The sequence below is a fragment of the Sus scrofa genome, chromosome 18, assembly GCF_054392235.1.
Source record: "Sus scrofa isolate SSC_HxYL_T2T_F1_AM1 chromosome 18, Sscrofa_HxYL_maternal_Yorkshire_Landrace_v2.0, whole genome shotgun sequence".
Classification (NCBI taxonomy): domain Eukaryota; kingdom Metazoa; phylum Chordata; class Mammalia; order Artiodactyla; family Suidae; genus Sus; species Sus scrofa.
The window spans coordinates 22440007-22459676 of record NC_139400.1 but is presented as its reverse complement, the minus strand read 5'-3'; the positions used below and the strand labels follow the sequence as shown (position 1 = coordinate 22459676).

General features: G+C 49.0%; 1 protein-coding gene across 2 annotated transcripts in view; it reads left to right on the top strand.

Moving 5' to 3' along the window:
• LOC146394925 (uncharacterized) overlaps positions 1 to 19670 on the top strand; it is a 128056-nt gene that overhangs the window by 6927 nt on the left and 101459 nt on the right. The window contains exons 3-4 of one of the 2 annotated variants that reach the window (XR_014833718.1): positions 7988 to 8075; positions 9148 to 10008. The exons of the other annotated variant lie outside the window; for it this stretch is intronic. The gene's annotated coding sequence lies outside the window, so the exon portion shown is untranslated. Of the gene's footprint in view, positions 1 to 7987; positions 8076 to 9147; positions 10009 to 19670 lie in introns of those variants that run through there. 2 annotated transcript variants of the gene reach the window in all.

Below are 19670 nucleotides of genomic sequence, written 5' to 3'. Positions count from 1 at the left end.
TGGCTGTGGCATAGGCTGGCAGCTGCAGCTCTGATTCGACCCCTAGCCTGGGAAATAGACATATGCTGCGGGTGTTGCCCTAAAAAGAATCTTCTTTCTCACCACGGAAATAGACACCTCCACAGAGATGTGGAACACGGGGCGTTAGATTTAACGATGGAAGATCCTCGGTAGGAAATAGGAGGGGAGGGGTGTCAGGAAGACTCTTTGGAGGCATTGGCCCCTGAATAAAGATTTTAGGCATGAACATGGATGGAACTAGAGACTCTCACACTAAGAGAAGTCAGTCAGAAAGAGAAAAAAATACCACGTGATATCACTCATGTGGAATCCAATATATGGCACAAATGACCCTTTCCACAGAAAAGAAACTCATGGACTTGGAGAACAGACTTGGGGTTGCCGAGGGGGAGGGAGTGGGATGGACTGGGAGTCCGGGGTTAATAGATGCAAACTACTGCATTTGGAGTGGATAAGCAATGAGATGCTGCTGTATAGCACTGGGAATTTTATCTAGTCACTTGTGATGGGGCACGATGGAGGAGAATGTGAGAAAAAGAATGTATTTGTGTGTGTGACTGGGTCACTGTGCTGCACAGTAGAAAACTGATGGCACCCTAAACCAACTATAATGGAAAAAATAAAAATCATTAAAAAAAAAGATTTTAGGCATGAGTTGGATTTACTTAGGTTGCAGGAGAGGATAAGGTGAGGGATGGGACAACCTGAAAACTGGCACAGGCAGGAGAGAGAACTCGATGTGTCTGAGGACCTAAAAGGGGTTTGTTCTCGTTGGCTGATGAAGCCTGAGCAGCGGGAGGCAGGCTGGCGGGCAGGCAGGGCGGGGAAAGGAGCACCTCTAGCGCCACTCCTGGGCAGTACCCTCCTGGGAAGGAGGAGCCAGGGAGGGCCACCCTCCGGGGAGGGAGGTGGCTGCTTCTGGCGGCTGTGCTATTGAGGGTGAATTTGACAGGAAAGCAGGCGGTCAAGGAGGGAGCAAATGCAAAGTTCTAGGGCGAGATGGTGAAGACCTGAGACAGGGCGGGAGTGAGTGGTGGCTCCGCGTTGACCACTGAGTTCTCATCCCGTGGCTCAGTGGTTAATGAACCCGACTAGTATCCATGAAGACGCGGGTTTGATCTCTGGCCACGCTCAGTGGGTTAAGGATCCGAATTGCCGTGAGCTGTAGCGTAGGACGCAGACGTGGCTCAGATCCCACGTTGCTGTGGCTATGGTGTAGGCCAGCAGCTACAGCTCCTATTCGACCCCTAGCCTGGGAACCTCCCTATGCTGCAGGTGCGACCTTAAAGACAAAAAAAAAAAAAAAAAAAAGAGAGAGAGAGAGAGAAAAACACAACAAAACTCCCCTCAAACTCTAAAAAAACAGAAACATACAATGACTTCTGAGAGGGAGAACTGAGTGAGTGAGAGAGGGAGCAGATAAGTTCTGGAGTGTCCCCAATGAGACGGGGAGCCCAGGAGGGGAGGTGCTGCCTCCTGGATGTTGAGATTTCAGTGTTGGGTGTTAAGGTTGAGGTGTGTTCTGGGCGTCACCGTTCCCTAGTTTCTGGGGCTCTTGCTCCATGCCCTGCACTGTTGCTTTTCTCTGGTGGCCCTGGGTGATTCAGGTGCTCTTTTCTGCATAGGGTTCTCTGCTATGATCTGCTGCTGTGAGGACCAAGGGCCGTGAAAGTTCTGCCTGGAGGGAAGCATCACATGTGGGTGGATTGGGAAATGAATGAAGGCAGATCTGCCATTGGAGACGAATAGAGACACTGGTTTCCCTCTTCTGGCCCTTTCTCCTCTCGTAGCCAAGGCAGGGAGTGCTTAAGACCCCTTCTTTATCTGGTTGACTCCATTCATCCTCCACATTCTGGCTCCAGTGTCCCTCTGCCTGGGGAGCCCTCCCTGCCTCCCCGACCACAGTGACTCCATTGATAAAGCATATTCATGGTACCATGGACCTCTCTTTGATATTGCATTCCAGTTGCAGTGTTATTTTGTGATGTTTTGTTTCAGCTGATTAAGTGGCAGACTGTAAGCCCTTTGAAGGCAGGGACTGTGCTATTGTTTGCTCACCACTGTATTCTCAGTAGCTTCTGGCACTTGGTGCTCAAGGGCATCTGAGACGTAGGCGTCTCGGTCAAGGTCCTGGTAGGGAACAGGTGGCCCTTTCTGAAAAGGCATAGAAAAGAGTCTGTTGAAGGGAGCATTTATAGAGGAGTGAAAGGATGAAGGGAGCAGTCCAGGGACGAGCCATGGTGGGACAAGCCAAACTTGTTCTAGATTGAAATATGTCCTCCAAGAAGACGGTTTGAAGTCCCAACCCCAGTTTCTGTGACTGTGATCTTACTTGGGAATAGGGTCTTTGCAGATGTCATCTAGGGAAGCTGAGGTCACTTGGATGGTCCTCATCCAACACAACTGGTGTCCTCAGAAGAGAAGAGGAGACGCAGAGGCGCAGAGAGAAGGCAGCCGTGTGATGATGGCGGCAGAGGTCGGAGGGTGCACCTGTAAGCCGGGGAACGCCAAAGATTGTCGCTAACCACCAGACAGTCCACCAAAAGAGGCAAGGAAGTCTCCCCTACGTGTTTCAGAGGGATTCTGGCCTCACTAAGACCTTGCTTTCAGAACCTTTAGACAATACTTTTCTGTTGTGTGCAGCCTCTCAGTTTGTGGGATTTTGTTATGGCAGCCCTAGAAAATCTATACACCACTCCTGGGCCTGAAAGGACAAAGAGAGGAAACCATTGGCGATAATGTGTAGCAGAGGGGCCACCGGCCAGGAGCAGTGGCCCAGGTAGACAAATGCAGTTATTGCAAACACCGACCAAGCAGGGACAGAACAGGGAACAGATGCCCAGGCCTCTTACTTCTCCCACTTTCTGATTTCCATCTTCTGCTCCCATTAATTAGCCTAACCCTTCAGGCAGCCAGAGGGCAAGGGGGCCTGGTGACATGGTCCGTAGAAGTCGGCCTCCCAGGCATGGAACAGAGGGGCTGGGGAGAGTGATCCAGAGGGTGACAAGAGTCGATCCCATCCAGGAGGGGAGTAAAACGTTGACTGAATGAATGAACGAGTGGGAGTGTGATGGAGACAGAACTGCTAGTTAAGTCTCATGTCTAGTTTGGAAGCAGATGGTTTTGTGGCGCTGCTCCGTTTCCATAGGTCGGAAGGAAGGAGGGGGAGTCTGAGGTTTTTCACAGTCAGGGTTTTTGAGTCTACCTTCCAGCCCTGCCCTCTGGCTGGGCACCCAGGCCCTGAGTCTTGGGAAGCCTCCCTCTTGGTGCAGCCAGCTCCTTTAGGCTGGAGTCTATTTTAAGGCTCTCAGTGAGGTAATTTGGTTCAGCAACAGAAACACAGCTGTAATTAGGAAGTGCCAGCCTCCAAAGCCGGAACACCATCAGCCCTCAAGGGTTGCCAACACAAATGACTCAGGTGGACATGCAGGCATGTGTCAGGCAGGCCAGGCCGTCCTGCAATGGGTGCCGAGCATAGGGAACAGTGGGTTGATTCAGCTCCTGTGTCGACGTGGGGCCCCAACAGCCAGGTGTGGCCAGCTCTGCTAGCCAGAGCAGTCACACGGGGCGGGAATGGTGGCGCACCAGCTGATGGGCCAATTGGACAAGAGGGGCCCGCCCTCTCCCCTGGCAGAAATTCCGTCAAGATCAACCTGTACCGGCAGAGCCTCTGATGCCAAGTGGACGCGTCACTAAATCATCTGCAGTGCTATCAGTTCAGCTGCTTGGCTTTGGACAGACCCCATGACCCTGTAATCTCCATTCTCCATCAGGGATCTTGACTGTCCAGTGGGTGATCTTTGTGTTTCTCAGATTAAAAATAACCAGTCGTCCCCTTTGCTTCTAGGGTGTTTTGTTTGTTTCAAGGGAGGTTGCTAAAACAGGGACAGGGCATGTGTAGAGATTTAAATGGAATACATTCTAGATGTTCCCACCCATCACTCAGGTTTTCTAACTATGCTGGGAATGCTGTGAATTCCTCTCAGAATTGCCGCAGATGGAAAACATTCGCAGGTGTCTACCATGTCCATACATGAGGAAAACATAAGCAGTGGCTCTGCCCTTTGAAAGGTGATGATTTTTTCCTTTTTTGAGTAAATGGAATTGCCAGACAGTTGCTGTAGAAGCCAAACCAGAAGGGTACCTCAGGACAGGTGGTTTTTTTTTTTTTTTTTTTTTTTTTTTGTCTTTTTGTTTTTTCTAGGGCCACACCGTGGCATATGGAGATTCCCAGGCTAGGGGTCTAATAGGAGCTGGAGCTGCCAGCCTACACCACAGCCACAGCCACGCGGGATCCGAGCCACGTCTGCGACCTACAGCACAGCTCATGGCAACGCTGGATCCTTAACCCACTGAGCAAGGCCGGGGATTGAACCCACAACCTCATGGTTCCCAGTTGGATTCGTTAACCACTGAGCCACAACGGGCGCTCCCTCAGGACAGGTGTTGAGCCTCCTCACTTACTAGACAGATATAAGGCAGGCAGGAGACCGGAGAAGAGATGCCAAATGATGTCTTTGGGAGGCCTCTTTTGGTATGAAATGCTGAGGGAGAAGGTGGTCTAATTTGTTCAGGGCGTCCCAGGTTATTCAGGGAGCGAAGGAAGGGCTGGATATTCACTTTGTTAGTCAGGATTTGCAATGTTATGCTGCTTTACCCAAAACCTGAACATGTCAGTGGCTCACAACAACAACAGTAAAGCTTTGCTTCTCACTCACGTGACATCTGCATCAGGAGAGGGCCAGGGCTTTGCTCCATGCTGTCTTTGTCCTGGAATCCTAGCTAGTGAAGCAGCTTCTGTATAAAGTGCTGCTTGGTCATTGCAGCAGAGGGAGAAAGAGTCATGTCGACCACACTCTGGTTCTTACAAATTTCTCCTCCACAGTGATGCATATCCCACCTTTCAATTCCCCCATGTTTATTTAAAAAAAATTTTTTTTTTCTCTTTTTAGGGCCACACCTGTGGCGTATGGAGGGTCCCAGGCTAGGGGTCGAATCAGAGCTGTAGCTGCTGGCCTACACCACGGCCACAGCAACGGCAGATCTGTATCTGCAATGGACACCATAGCTCATGGCAATGCTGGATTCAGAACCCACTGATCAAGCCCAGGGATCAAACCTGCGTCCTCATGGATGTTAGTCAGATTTGTTTCTGCTGAGCCAAGACGGGAACTCCCCGCCTGCACATTTAAATGGCTAGAACAAGATATGGACAATTCCTGAGCTCAGAGGGGGCAGGGATGCATAATTCTCCCATAGGATGGAAAAATGGAATATTTAGTAATCATTAATATAATCTGCCTTATATAATTGTGCTTTCCTCCTGAGATTCAGAATTGGGAAGATGCGGGTATGGCTTAGGGGCCGAGCATTGGGCTACAGAATTAGGGAGCATCAGGTGGCTCCTGTCACGGCCAGTTGCAGGGATGGGCAGCTGGATTCCCAAAATGAAGTTAGCGGGAAGTTTGTGAGGGGGGGAGAGGGAGGGAGGGGCTGCTGGGTCCATCTGGCTGAGGCTGGAGAGAAGGGGATAATGGTTCTGGGTCCATGAGGTGCTTGCTGGAGCGCATCCTGATCCAGTTCTCCAGGGGCTGGCTCACCCTGAGAAGCAGTGGAAGGAATCCTTGGGAGAGGGGCTCAGATTTTTGGTGTCGTTTTCTTTTCCCCCCACAGTTTTGTGGAGAAATAGTTGACTTTCATTGCTGTATAAGTTTAAGGCGTACAGTGCTTGTTTGACTTAACATATATTGGGAAATGATGACCACGGTAAGTTAACATTCACCATCTCATATAGATACAATTAAAAAAAAGAAAAGTTTCTCCTTGTGCTATAAACTCTTAGGATCTACTCTCCTACCAACCCTCCCAAATAGCATCCAGCAGTTTTACCTGCAGGCATCAGGTTGTACATTATATCTCTGGTACTTATTTTACAACTGAAATTTTGTATCTTTTTTTTTTTTTTTTTTTTTTTTTTTGGTCTTTTCAGGGCTGCACCCGCGGCATAGGGAGGTTTCCAGGCTAGGGGTTAAATTGGAGCTGTAGCTGCTGGCCTTCACCACAGCCACAGCCACAGCCACACCAGATCTGAGCTGTGTCTTTGACCTACACTGCAGCTCATGGCAACACCAGATCCTTAACCCTCTGAGCGAGGCCAGGGATCAAACTGCATCCTCATGGATGCTAGTCAGATTCGTTTCCGCTGAGTCACAACGGGAACTCCAATTTAGTATCTTCTGACCGCTTTACTCCCACTCTCCCTGTCCCTGGTGTAGTTTCTTGACTGAGCATGGCCCAGAGGCTTCCAGGAGGCACTTTTCTTATCTTGACTCTACACCAGGGAAGTGAAAGTTTTCTCCAGCCATCAGTCTGCCACTGCTGTGGGCACAGCTAGGGGGAGGACTAAATAAGCTTTAACCCCTTCCCAAGGCTTCTCATTTCCTTTATATTTTCTCACCCTACATACTAATAAGAACTCAGACGTGTTTGGATATATAAAGGCAAAGGAGTTGGGGCTTGGGAAAATGTAGACTAGATTTCTAGCCACTACCAACTCTGGGACCTGGTTGAGGTGTGCTGTTTGCACTACAAACTGTAAAGAGGGGCATTTGAGTTATATAAAAATATATTGAAATTCTCCTTGTGGCTCAGTGGTAATGAATCCAACTAATATCCATGATGGGACGCCGGTTCGATCCCTGGTCTCGCTCAGTGGGTTAAGGATCTGGCATTGCCGTGAGCTGTGGTGTAGGTTGCAGATGCGGCTTGGATCTGGTGTGGCTGAGGCTGTGGTGTAGGCCGGCAGCTACAGCTCCAATTCAACCCCTAGCCTGGGAACTTCCATATGCTGCAAGTGTGTCCCTAAAAAGACAAAAAATATATATTTTCATATGTATATACATACATACCTGTATATCTGACACAATTCCTCCAGGAATTATGACCTAGAAGGCAAGACATATAATTGAGGAAAAAACCTTACAATCAAGGCAATATTTGGGAAGAACAGCAGACATTAAATGTGAGAGACAACCCCTCGGTCCATTAATCCACTGAGATTTTGGGAATGTTTGTTATAGCTAGGCTGTAACACGACTCATGTACTCTTGTGTGTGTGTCTTTGTGCATGTGCGCGTGTGTACGTGCATGTGTGTGCAGTGGCAGGAGTAGGCAGCAGAGGTCTGGAAGGAATTTCTCAGAATGGAAAATTCTCTGGGCTGGGCATCTGGGCTGCTCTTTGACTAGATTCCCTAGAAGGGGAGAACACTGCAGAGACTTTATAGAGGAGGTGGCTGGTGTCTCTGCAAGTTAAAGGCTGTCGTCTTCTCTGAATTCTTGCCTGGAAGGGATTTGATGAATGGATGTGAAAATATGTCATGAAGCTGAAATTTACAGTAAGTGGCCCGTCGCGTCAGAGCCGCTGGGTGGCCGGGCTGGGAACCCAGGAGGAGTAGCCACTCCGGGGAGGAGTCCAGTTTCCTGGCCCCAGCAGGCTTCGGGAGAGAGGCTGGTTATGCGGGGAATTTCCTGCCTGCGCCCTCCTTCGTGCCAATAACCACAGCTTCACAAATCCACGTCCTTGCTCCTTTGGGGGAATTTTCAAAAAATACCTCAGAAGCTCTTTTAGGTTTGTCCTGAAAATCCAAACTCAGTTCCAGACTGGTTCATTTCCGAATCAGATTTTGGTAAATAACCAACAGCTAGTTTATTTCACCAGCCGTCAACATGGAAGAAACTCTTTTTATCTTCTTTATTTAGAAAACCTGGCAGGGGGTGTTGGGGGGAGTGGGAAGAATTTGGTCTTGAAAGAATAAGAGGTGAGTAGGGGGTGGGGAGAGGTTAGAAAAATATCTTGGTTTTGGGCGGTGTCGTCAGAGCTAGTGCTGGCCAGGGGCTGGGTTGGGCGGACCGGGGTTGGGCTTGGGGGCGGCTGTCAGGAGCTGATTATTCAGTGTTGTCATTTTAGGAAAAGGAGAAGCTACTGTGGGGAAGGGAACAAGGCATCAAAGTGACACACAAGCACCATCCCCGCCTGTCCCGAAGATGAGAGAGAGGTGAGCTCCGGGACCTGATCCCGGGGAAGTGTTTCGCTCCCTGTCTTAGAAAAGCAAGGCTGTTGGGACCTGAGAGGTGTGAGTCTTGATCTGAGCGAGCTGAGAAAACAGGGATATATTAGGTCAGCTGGCAAGGCTGAGGTATTCCTGGGGTGCACGTGGGGTCATTTGAGGGACCAGTAGTGCTTAAGGGGAGGTAAAGGGGGCTGAGAGGCTTGAGGAAAGGCTCTTTGGTGGTGAAATTTTGCACCTGACTGTCCTCTTCCCTTGGGAACCCCTAAAGATCAGCAGGGAAATGGAACTAACTAGGAAAAGGCAGGGGGAGAGAGGTGCGGAAGGAGGGAGAGCTCAAGGGCTGAGGTAGGAGGGGTGAAAGATGGAGTTTGTATCCCTCACCCCCCGCCCTTCCCATGGTACTTTCCATCCCAGGAGCAGGTGAGGAGGGAAGGGCTTCACTGGCTGGTACCCAGGCTGGATGTTTACGCAGGGGTAATAATTCAGGCCATTAGGAGGTCATGCCTTTGTGGTTCAGTCAATACTTGTTGAATAAACCTTAAGGCAAAGTGATTATCTATCTATCTATCTTGCTTTTTAGGGCTGTTCTCGTGGTATATGTAAGTTACCAGGTTAGGGGTTGAAAGGGAGCCACAGCTGCCGGCCTACACCCCAGCTATAGCAACACTGGATCCAAGCCAAGTCTGTGACATACACCACAGCTCACAGCAATGCTGGATCCTTCACCTTCTGAGCAAGGCCAGGGATCAAACCCACATCCTCATGGGTGCCAGTAGGGTTTGTTACTGCTGAGCCACAGTAGAAACTTCTATTTATTTATTTTTAACCTGTACCCTACAAATGCTCCTTCCTGATCTTTTTTTTGCCTGGCCCAGAAAGACCCTTTCTGTGGTTAATGGGTGCCTAGCTTTGTGCTGGTGCCCGAGAGTGCACTGCTGGTAGGTGCACAAGCTGTAGGACAGATGTGTCAGAGCAGCTAGCGTTAGATAAAATAAACATCAGAAGGATGAATGAGTGGTGGGAATTCATGGAAGGATCCGGCACCTCCATCTGGCAGAAGTGCTTTGAGACCTGGTTCATCATCTCGTTGTGGGCCTGAGTCTTGGCCACTCACCTCGAAGGAGACACTGCTGCTGTTTTCCGTGGAGGATGGAAATGCTGGCTGAAGGGGACCCGTGTATTACCATTGCCTCAGCATTGCCGCTGGCCTCTCTCAAGTTGCTTCCAGTGGCTAGGACAGGAGAGCGTCATTCCTGCAGGAACATATGGCATCCGGTGAAGAGGCCTGGGCCTGTTTCCTGTATTTGCATAAGACCTATCACCTTTGCTGGGAAACTCATAGGTGGGGGTCACATCTCTGTTTATGAGGAAACAAGCACTCTCCACTCTGCAATTCAGAATGTTGCCATAACCCTTGTGCAAGCAGGTGCTTGATAGCGGCTCTTGAGGCCGAGTTGGAGAAGCCTGTGACTGAAAGGACCTTTAGGATCAGCTGGTGCCTCTTTTCCTCTCCACATCATGGAGGGTGACTTTCGTTAAAGCTCATTTGAATAGAGAATTAAAATAGGCACCCAAGACTAATTAATGTTAAAAAAAACCCACAAGATAATAGCCCCAAACTGAAATCAATGCACATATCTACCAATAGGAATGTGGATAAAGGAAATGTGGAATTTCATACCATGGAATACTGTCCAAAAACAAAAAGACAAATTGCTGACACGTCATAGATGAACCTAAAACTCATTACTAAAAACCTAACCTTAAAAAAAAGTAGAAGAATATGAGGTTGACAAGAGGTTGGAAGAGAAACAAACTATACTATGGGGATAGAAATTTTAAAAAGTAGTTATTTCTTGGAGTGAGGGTGTCTGTAGACTGAAACAAGGGATGAGAAAACTTTATGGAATGATGGAAATGTTTTATATTTTTATCCAGGTGCATGCTGCTTGCAGGTGTGTGTGTGTGTGATTGAGCTCTATGCTTAAGGTTTGTACATTTTACTGAATGTAAATTATATCAGGAAAAAAAACAAACCGAGACCCAAACAATGAACAATGCAGAACGGGACATATGTGGTTAACTGACTAAAGAGCACTGTGGCTCAGTGAAGCAAACTGAAGAGTAAGTGACACTAATAAAAGTCCCCTTGCCTGGCAGTTTAAATCACTTGGCTCTATTAATGCCTCTGAATTTTAGTTTTTCTTCTGTTTAAAAACAGAAAGAGGGTTTCTTTATTCCTCGCACACAGAATCTGCCATATCCAATGGCACTGGTCTAGCAGGGGTGGGTGGGGGCAGGGACGCAAAGACTCTGTTCGCAGACCTGACGCCACGCTGCAGGTGCAGGGAGCCCGGGAACGCAGAAATACACGGCTGGCCACTGCCACAGCCGGCCCTGCCCTGTCTCCCCTTCCTCCTCCTGGTTCCACCCAGCACTGCGGAAGCTGTGAAAATGCCTGTGTTTCTTCCCAGACAGGTGCTTCTCTCCTTCCTCCCAGGGCCTTGCTTCCCGTGCCCTTGAGCTGCCCTTGAGCTCCGGCCCAATGGCCCTGAAAGGCCCTTTCTTTTTGAATGAGTTTGAAGCCAGGGAGGGAGGGAGGGAGGAAGGATGGAGAGAGAGAGAGAGAGAGAGAGAGAGAGAAAATGAGTCTGAGGACACTTGACTGTCACCCAGCCCCCCAATGCCTAAAATATGTGGCTAAGAATTCCACAGAGAGACAATGACCCAGGTCTTCCTTCAGGCAGATCCAAAGACATAGAAAGAGGTACTGACCCCTCCCAACCCCAGCCCACCCCCCCAGCCACTGAGCTGGCTCTGAGCGCAGTCCCTCCTACCCCCTCACTGCCTCAGAGCCCCCAAAAGGGAGAAAAGTGGGTATATGGCTTGGACCTGGTCACCAGAGGAGCAGCATCTGGATGGTTTTCTATCTGGCTTCACTTAATCCTGTCGTCTCTACACAGGGAGGCAGATGGGCTAAGTGTCTCTTGTTTGCTGATGGGAACTTTCAGGCTGCCAGATAAAGACCTCCTAAGGGAGGTGCAAACACAGGTCACACTCGCCCTGCCTGATTTACACTCGGGATCCACACAGGAAGCTGGCTTATCTCCTTGACCTGGAGCAGCGTCAACAGACTTTGGTCAAGACATTCTTTTCACAGGAGCAGGGTTCATAGAAAGCACAAATGTTGACCCAGTGAAACCACAGATTCTTAGACAGGAAGAGATGTGGAGATCCGAGACTCCAAGGCTGTTTTATAGGTGAGGAAACTTAAGCTGAGGGGCAAAAAGCTTAGGGGCAAAAGCCAATCAGCCATAGAACCAGGAAAAGAACACAAGTGGCTGTGAGAACTCCAATTCCTGAGCCAGCCACATAGAACTGACCCTGTATCTTGTTTGTTCCACTAGACCAGGCTTCTGGACCCTGGCGCTATTCACATTTGGGCTGGGTAACGCTTTGTTGTGGGGTGCCGGTCTGCACAGTGTAGGCTGTTGAGCAGTATTCCTGGCTTCTACCCATTGGATGTCAGTAGCACCCCTCAGCCCAGTTGAGGCAACCAAAATATTAAGTATCTGCTGGGGGATGGACTTGTCCATGGTTGAGAATCACTGCAGTGGAGAGCCAGTGCTCCCAGCTCCACACCCAAAGATGCACTGTGCTTCCTGCTGTGACTCAGAGGGTTAAGAACTCGACTAATATCCATGAGGATGCAAGTTTGATCCCTGGCCTTGCTCAGTGGGTTAAGGATTGGCATTGCCCTGAACTGTGGTATAGGTTGCAGACACAACTTGGATCCCACATTGCTGTGGCTGTGGTGTAGGCTGGCAGCTGCAGCTCTGATTCTACCCCTAGCCTGGGAACTTCCATATGCTGAGGGTGCGGCCCTAAAACACAAACAAAAGAGATGCACTGTGATGCGCTTAACTATTTGTTGAGCTGTTCAGGTGTTAGTCTGTAAGTTCTTTGAGGACACAGACAGGGTCTGATTCACCTTTATGCTTCCTGTGTACCTGGAGTACACAGGACCTGGGGTGTGGGAGACATGCAATAAAGGCTTCTGGGTGGATGAATGCATGAATGCATGAACGAATTGACTCCTGGGGAGACCCTGAAAGGTGAACTTTCATTTCCTGGATATCTCGTATTATATTAACCATCACCTGCGTAGAGGCTGGCGGAAAGGCGGGAGAGTGACCTGCATGCTTCAACTGGAGGGAGGGGGGGAGGCCCCTGGGTCATCTGCTTTGTCCTTCATTGTCCCAGCCCCACAGAGACACCGTCTTCTCCTTGAGCACCTTTCCTTATGCTCCAGGCTTAATTCTGTGGTTTCTTTTTATTCTTGCAAAACAATAGAAATAGACACAGCACCAAAGAGATTTTTCTCACCGGGGGCAGGGCCAGCAGTCTGGAATGTTAAGCCTTGAGATCCTCATAGAAACCCAAAGCCCTTAAAAATTGCCATTAGCTGCCACAAGAGCCACTGGAGGATTTTTGTGATGCCGTCATGAAATTCTGGCATTGGGAAAAGTCACACGTGAAATAGAAAAGGAAACATTTCTACCACAAAAATCCTATTTTATCGTTTTTCTTAATCCCAGAAAATGTCACCAGTGTTGTCTTTGGGCAAGTGACTAGAGTCTGGTGAGTCTGTTTTCCAGACAAGAAAGTGCATGAGAGGGTAGAGTTCTCTCAGAAGACCTTTTGTGCAAAGTTCCAACATGTAAGTTCCAGTGAATGTTAAGATTCACTGGATTCTTGACATTCCCTGGAACTTTCTATTTTATGGTTTACTTTGGGCGACTAAAAATGGAAGGGACTGGAGTTCCCTTTGTGGCTCAGCAGTTAATGAGCCTGACTAGGATCCATGAGGTGCAGGTTCGATCCCTGGCCTCCCTCAGTGGGTTAGGGATCCGGTGTTGCCGTGAGCTGTGGTGTAGGCCGGCAGCTGCAGCTCTGATTCCACCCCTCGCCTGACTTCCATATGCTGTGTGTGTGGCCCTTAAAAAAAAAAAAGGAAGGGACTGAGAGAAAACACAAACTCTTTCTTACATGGATCTTATAGGGAAATCACTTAAAAAAAAAGATAGACTGACCTTTCCAAAGACGTTCCTGGTCAATTAATTCAAATAGACAAATGCTCTTGAATGTAAATGGTCAATGAGAACACAGTTAAAACAGGAATAAGGACAAAAAGGGGAATAAAGATGTGGCAGTGAGAGGAAAGAATGATTTTGTTATAAGAAAGATAGGGTACTCTTGGGCTAATTTTATTTTTTTTTTTCTTTTTACACCTGCACCTGCGGCATATGAAAGTTCCCAGGCTAGGGGTCCAATGTGAGTCACATCTGCGACCTCTGTCACAGTTTGCAGTAACGCTGGATCCCTAACCCACTGATCGAGGCTAGGAATCAAACCTGCATCCTCAGAGAGACAATGTGGGGTCCTTAACCCACTGAACCATAGGTGGACTTCCAGGCTAGTGTGATCTTAAAGATGCATTTCACTAAGCTGCTGACGTGCATCCAGAACCCTACCATAGAGCCCTCGCGTCTGGCCCCCGTGTTAGAATTTATGTGATTGCTTTTCAGCCTACATTTTCGTAGGTCACTCGCAGGGATAGTGTTGTTGCCCTTGGGGAAGTAGGAGATGAAGCTAAGCCAGTGAGAGAGTGGGAAGGCTCCGGGCCCCAGCTCAAAAGAGCATCTCTGAATAGGACCCATCTCTGAGACATAAGGGAAAGATTGGGAAGGTGACATATCAGATGTTCTGGAAGGAATGAGGAGGCAGCTTGCTCTGGGACCACCACTGAGAGAGCAGCTGGCCCCTGGGTGTCCTGGGACTGGAGCAGGTCTAGGCAGAGCCAGGAGAGGAAGACTGGACTTTCTAGCCAGCTGGGGGTACACAGACCCACAGAATTTCAAACAGGAAAGGTCTCAAAAAACTAGCTGAAATCTCACAGTTTTTCAGATGCATATTGACATATGCAAGTGGGAGGCTGCCCTCAAAAATTTCCCCATCTCTTTTAGAGAAATGGTCCCTGTTTTCTCTGAGAACATGGAACATATTTGTTGGTTTTTTTTTTTGTCTTTTTTTTTTTTTTTTTTTTTGTCTTTTTGCTTTTTCTAGGGCCACTCCCACGGAATATGGAGGTTCCCAGGCTAGGGGTCGAATCGGAGCTGTAGCCACCGGCCTACGCCAGAGCCACAGCAACTTGGGATCCGAGCCGCATCTGCAACCTACACCACAGCTCACAGCAACGCCAGATCCTTAACCCACTGAGCAAGGCCAGGGATCGAACCCGCAACCTCATGGTTCCTAGTCGGATTCGTTAACCATTGAGCCACGACAGGAACTCCATATTTGTTGGTGTTTTGGGTGTTCAGGATGACCTTAGGCAAGCACATCTGAGGCAGCCAGACATGAAATGTCTCCCCGGGAGATTTATCTCTGATGCTTCTCGGTGCTGAGCCTGGATCCACATCATTTCACATGCTTCTGGGGGCAGGGGTACTTAAATCCTCATGGGCAGGTGGCCAGCCCAGGACTATATGGTGGTGGGGGGCAGCTGTGGGAGAGGGTACAGGAGATGGGGGTGGGGACATGGGGTGAGGATGTCCTCAGGTTGCCAGATTTAGTACACAAAAATACAGTAAAATTTGAACTTCAGATGAAGAATGAATGATTTTTTTTTGGGGGGGGGTCTTTTCCATATCCACTACATATGGAAGTTTCCAGGCTAGGGGTTGAATTGAAGTTGCAGCTGCCGACCCATACCACAGCCACAGCAACATGGGATTGGAGCTGCGTCTGTGACTTACACCACAGCTCACAGCAGCGCCGGATCCTTAACCCACTGAGCGAGGCCAGGGATCGGACCCGTGTCTTCAGGGATTCTAGTCGGGTTCGTTACTGCTGAGCCACGACGGGAACTCCAATATATTTTATTATAAGTATGTGCCTAATATTGCATGGGATAGCCTTATATGCTAAAAAAATCCTATTCTCTGTTTGTCTGAAATTCACATCTAACCAGGCTTCTCGTGTTTTATCGGGCATCCTTTCCTGGGATGCTCAGCCGCAGGCAGCCTGGATCCCTGATGACGGTAGTGATGCTGAGGGCGCCGTGTCCTCCTGTATCAGGTGCAAGGTGGCTGCCGGGTCCTCTCCCCTCCTACCTGCTCTCATGCATCTGGGGTTTCTAGAGAGACAGGAAATCCTATTACCTTGTAGAAGTCCAGGCGGTAAAGGAAGGACAGAACAGAGCTGTAGGTCATTCCTCCCACACATTGCTTTCTCCAGTTCCCTTTTGTCTTGCTCCAGCAGGAGGCACAACTCAGTTTTTATGGATTTGCAGATGGAAGGAAATGTGGCTTGATAAAGCTAGCACACTCTGGAGCGTGTGTCCTGGGGAGATAATGGCTCTCAACCTGCTAAAATAAATTATCTGCTTTGTTCTTGAATAATAATCAGCTGGCAGCTTTTTTTCTCATTCCCGGCAGCTGGATGAGGAGATTCTGATTTCAGAGGAAAAGCGGTGACCTCGGGCTGGCCGTATTGGACCGTGGTGGAGGGAAAGTTTACCACCATCCGGGGGCCCCATATGGTGATACAGTTTCTGCGACAAAGTATTTCCCCACTGCCTGTCTTAATGCACAAAGCTCTGTTCTGAGTCTTAAGGTTAATGACTTTCATCTTTAAAAAAATGCATATTTCCCTGAGAACCATACCATATTAAGTGATTATCCTTTTGGAACGAATTAGTTCCTTTTTTTTTTTTAATGCTTATAAACAGTGGAAACTTTGAGTCTTCCTACCCCCACGTTTGGCTGAGAGTAGGGTCTCGGGGTTATTGGATCCTCGGCCAGGCAATCCTTATGGGGACTGGGAGATAGAGAGGTTGACCCAGGGAGAGGGAAGATGACAGCAGTCCAGAAATTCAGGGCCTGGGCAGTTGAGGAGGACGAGGGAAGTGGGAAGAGGGGAGGAACAAGAGGAGACAAGAGGCGGAGAATGGTTCAGGGTGAAGCCACCTACCTCTCTGCTGGGGCTCCAAGGCCAGAAGCATCCCTGACTTTCTGGACAAACTTGGACCAGGCATTGCCAAGGTCAGGGCCCTGAATTCCTGTCCGGCTCCTCTGTGTGAGTTGGAGCCACTCAATTCTGCTTAGTTTTCTTACCCCTGCCTCCTCAATGCCAGGAGACATGTGAGCACAGAGAGGGAAGGCTCTGCCGGGCTATAGCGGGCAGGAAGGCCTTAGGCTGCAGGGAAGGGGGAACCCACAGCCAGGGGCTTGAACCTTATGGAGTTTCTTTTCCTCATGTGGCAGCAGGTCCAGAGCAGTCAGCATGGGCTGACTGTGCTCCAGCATGGCATCTGGGATATGCCGCATCTGCCAATCTATGGTAGAGGAGGGCAAGGCACGTGGCATCAGTGTTCAGTAAGCTGCAGGGCCCGGAAGAAAATCACTGGAGTATCTTCAAGATAGCTCTGGCATTTCTGGGCTTTTCTCTTTCTATCTGGAGAAACATCTACCGTCCTGATGGTTTGGTTTCCAGTGCCATTCATCTTGGCAAGTGGTCAGGTGTTTCATTTCCCCAAGAGATGTTTGACCCCATCTAGGCACCACCTCTGCCTTCCCTTCTTTGGGGAGGGTACCAGGGACTGTAGGATCTAGTTTGGTGCCTGGATCTCAGTAGTTTCTCTGGACCCAGGATGACTTTTTTCTGAGCCTTCCATTCAAACCCTACTTCACGGAAAAGCAGTGGTCACAATGCTTGCTTGCCCTACACAAAGAATTCTTTCACCAGAGTCAACTCAGTTCCATTTTATTCCTGAAGACTAAAGCCTGAGAAGAGAGAGAGTGTGTGGCCTGAAGGTCAGGGAGCTTGGACCAGCTGGAACAATGCATGCGACTTCCCATCGCGAATGAACCTGTCTATGACCACACCTCCCTGAACACGCCTGACCTCGGAAGCTGAGCGTGGTCAGGCCTGGTTAGAACTTGGATGGAAGAAGGAACCACACTGTCCTCTTCCCCCCAGAAGGTCTGTGAGTCCCAGAGGTGGCCCTCTCCTCAGTCACTGTTAGCTGACCGAATGTCATTTCTAATTCCTACAACAGAATTTGGAGTGTGATGAAGCCGGTTGTAAAATTCTCTCCATGGATGGATAGATCATGACATAAATGGGGCTTAGTGGTTCCAGGGCCATAGCCTGCACTCTGACTGCAGCCAGCTTCCCCAGAAACGTGTCCTCTAGTTTCCAAAGGATAGAGAGTGTGCAGTGTGTCCCCTCCATGCAACAAAAGCTGTTTAATTTGGTGACGATAGGAGCTTTGGAATCCGGAGCCCGGGAGGCAAGCCTTGGCTCCCTCCCCTGTCTGGTTGCAGGAACCATACAAGTCGTAAAGTTCTCAGGGTTTGTTTCCTCCTCTGTGAGAGATGGATAAAAATCCTGATTGCTGCTCTCATGGGAGGGTCATGGGTGTGAATGTAAATTTCGAATGCTGAGCGTTACTTAGTTTTAAGTAAGTATAGTTTGCTGATGGTGATCACAGCTGTGGGTGAACTGTGTTAATTTCATCATTAAGGGACAGTCTGTTTGGCAACTTGGCCCCTGCTTGTCCCTGGCCAAGACAGAGATTTCTAATTCATTTGAATGAAGTAACTGCTAATCAAAGTAAACGTGACAAGAATTAGTCCAGATGAACAAATGGCAAAGGCCCTCTCTCCTCTGATTCAGCTCAGCCCAGACTAGGGACGCTGTGGTCCAGCCAAGCTGTTCAGAGTGTCCTTTTGGGTTTTTTTGTTTGTTTGTTTTTTGGTATTTTTGTCTTTTTAGGGCCACACCCACAGCCTATGGAGGTTCCCAGGCTAGGGGTCTAATTGGAGCTACAGCTGCCAGCCTACACCCCAGCCACAGCAAGACCAGATCCGAGCCATGTCTATGACCTACACCACAGCTCACGGCAATGCCGGATCCTTAACCCAGTGAGTGAGGCTGGGGATCGAACCTGCAATCTCATGGTTCCTAGTCAGATTCATTTTTGCTGCGCCACAATGGGAACTCTGGAGTGTCCTTTCTGAGGCAGCACACGTGACTAAATGCTCCCATAAGCGGAAGGTGGCCACCAGTAAGACAAAGTCCCATTGTATAAGTCCCTTCTGCCTGAAAGGAGATGAGAACTGCTTCCTGGTGTGCACCCCCCTTGTTTGTTCTAGCTCTGATCTCTCCCAGAAACTCTTCTTTGCTACTGGGAAGTCTCTTTTCATTTTCTGGTTAGAAAAAAATACATTAGAGTGAAAAAGGCATCGGCTGTCTCCAGCACGGCCAAATGAAGGCGATCATCCAGACGGGTCTGGTAGAAACCTCAGTGGGTCCTGTGCCTGGATGTGAGGAATGCAGATGGACAGAAGAAACACTGGCTAATGTTTACTTGAGTAGGTTCTTTGTGCCAGACATGGCATAAAGTGTTTATACACATTATTGCGTTTAATTCTCCCATCAACCCACTGGCGTAAGTGCTGTTGCACCCACTTTACAGATGAGGACACTGAGCTATAGGGAGTTCGGGAAACGTGTCCATACAGTTAGGAAGCAGCAGAACTGGGACCTACACCCAGAACTGTCTTAATCCCAAAGTCCATGCTCTCAACCAGCATGCAGTCATTTACCTCTTGGCCTTTTCTCCCCAACTTGTGATTTCCAGTCAGTCTAAGAGAAAATGTTTCCCTTTTGCCCCCCAACTACTCCTGTCTCCTTTCTTCTCTCTGGCAGCCTGGATTGAATTCTAGCGAGGTTCTCCTGCATGGAAAGGAGATTGGGGTTTGGTGTTGAGCTCTGCCCCAGGCAGGTGTTGAGACTATGAGCAATCTGGCCTCCTCTTTGGCAGTGACCATGCCCTTGGCACTAAGGGTGTTGCCGGTGCCCCTGGCGATGCTTGGGGGATGGGGGCGGAGTTTAAAGGGTCAGCCCCTTATTGGGTGCCCCCAGGGCTGGTAGGGTCCTGCCTCACTATCCCAGCTATGTCCCCCCTCAACCCCAACCCCACAGGCAATCCACGGGCAGCGTTGAAATCTCTCTCTTCATTTTCTCCTTCCTCGAAATGGGCATAATGATGGGATACCAAGGGATAAAATGTTGAGCGTATGTATTTTGCCCATTGTTTTAAAAGGCTCAGAATCATTCCCAGGCCTCCCTCCTCTGCAAGTCTTGCAGAAGTGCTCCTCGCTGCTCCTTCTCGTCTTAAATCAGTGCCAGTCACACCTCCGGGAAATCCTCCCTGAAGACCCAGGCAGGCTTGGGCACCCTCCCTCCGCACATTCTGCCATCAGAGTGCATTACTAGCATGTTAATGCTATTTGTGCATTTATTACCCGTTTCCTCCCAGGCTCTCTGAGGTCTGGGCTGCATTTCCTGCTATATAGCAGATAGTTACGTGTCTTCATTGATCTGAACTTAAACTGAGTTGAAGAACAGATCAATATCCATTTCAAAGGTTTTGTTGTTGTTTTTCATTTGTTTTTCATACCCAGTGCTTCCACTCTCTAGACAGAGCTATTCCTTGGAATTTTAGACCTC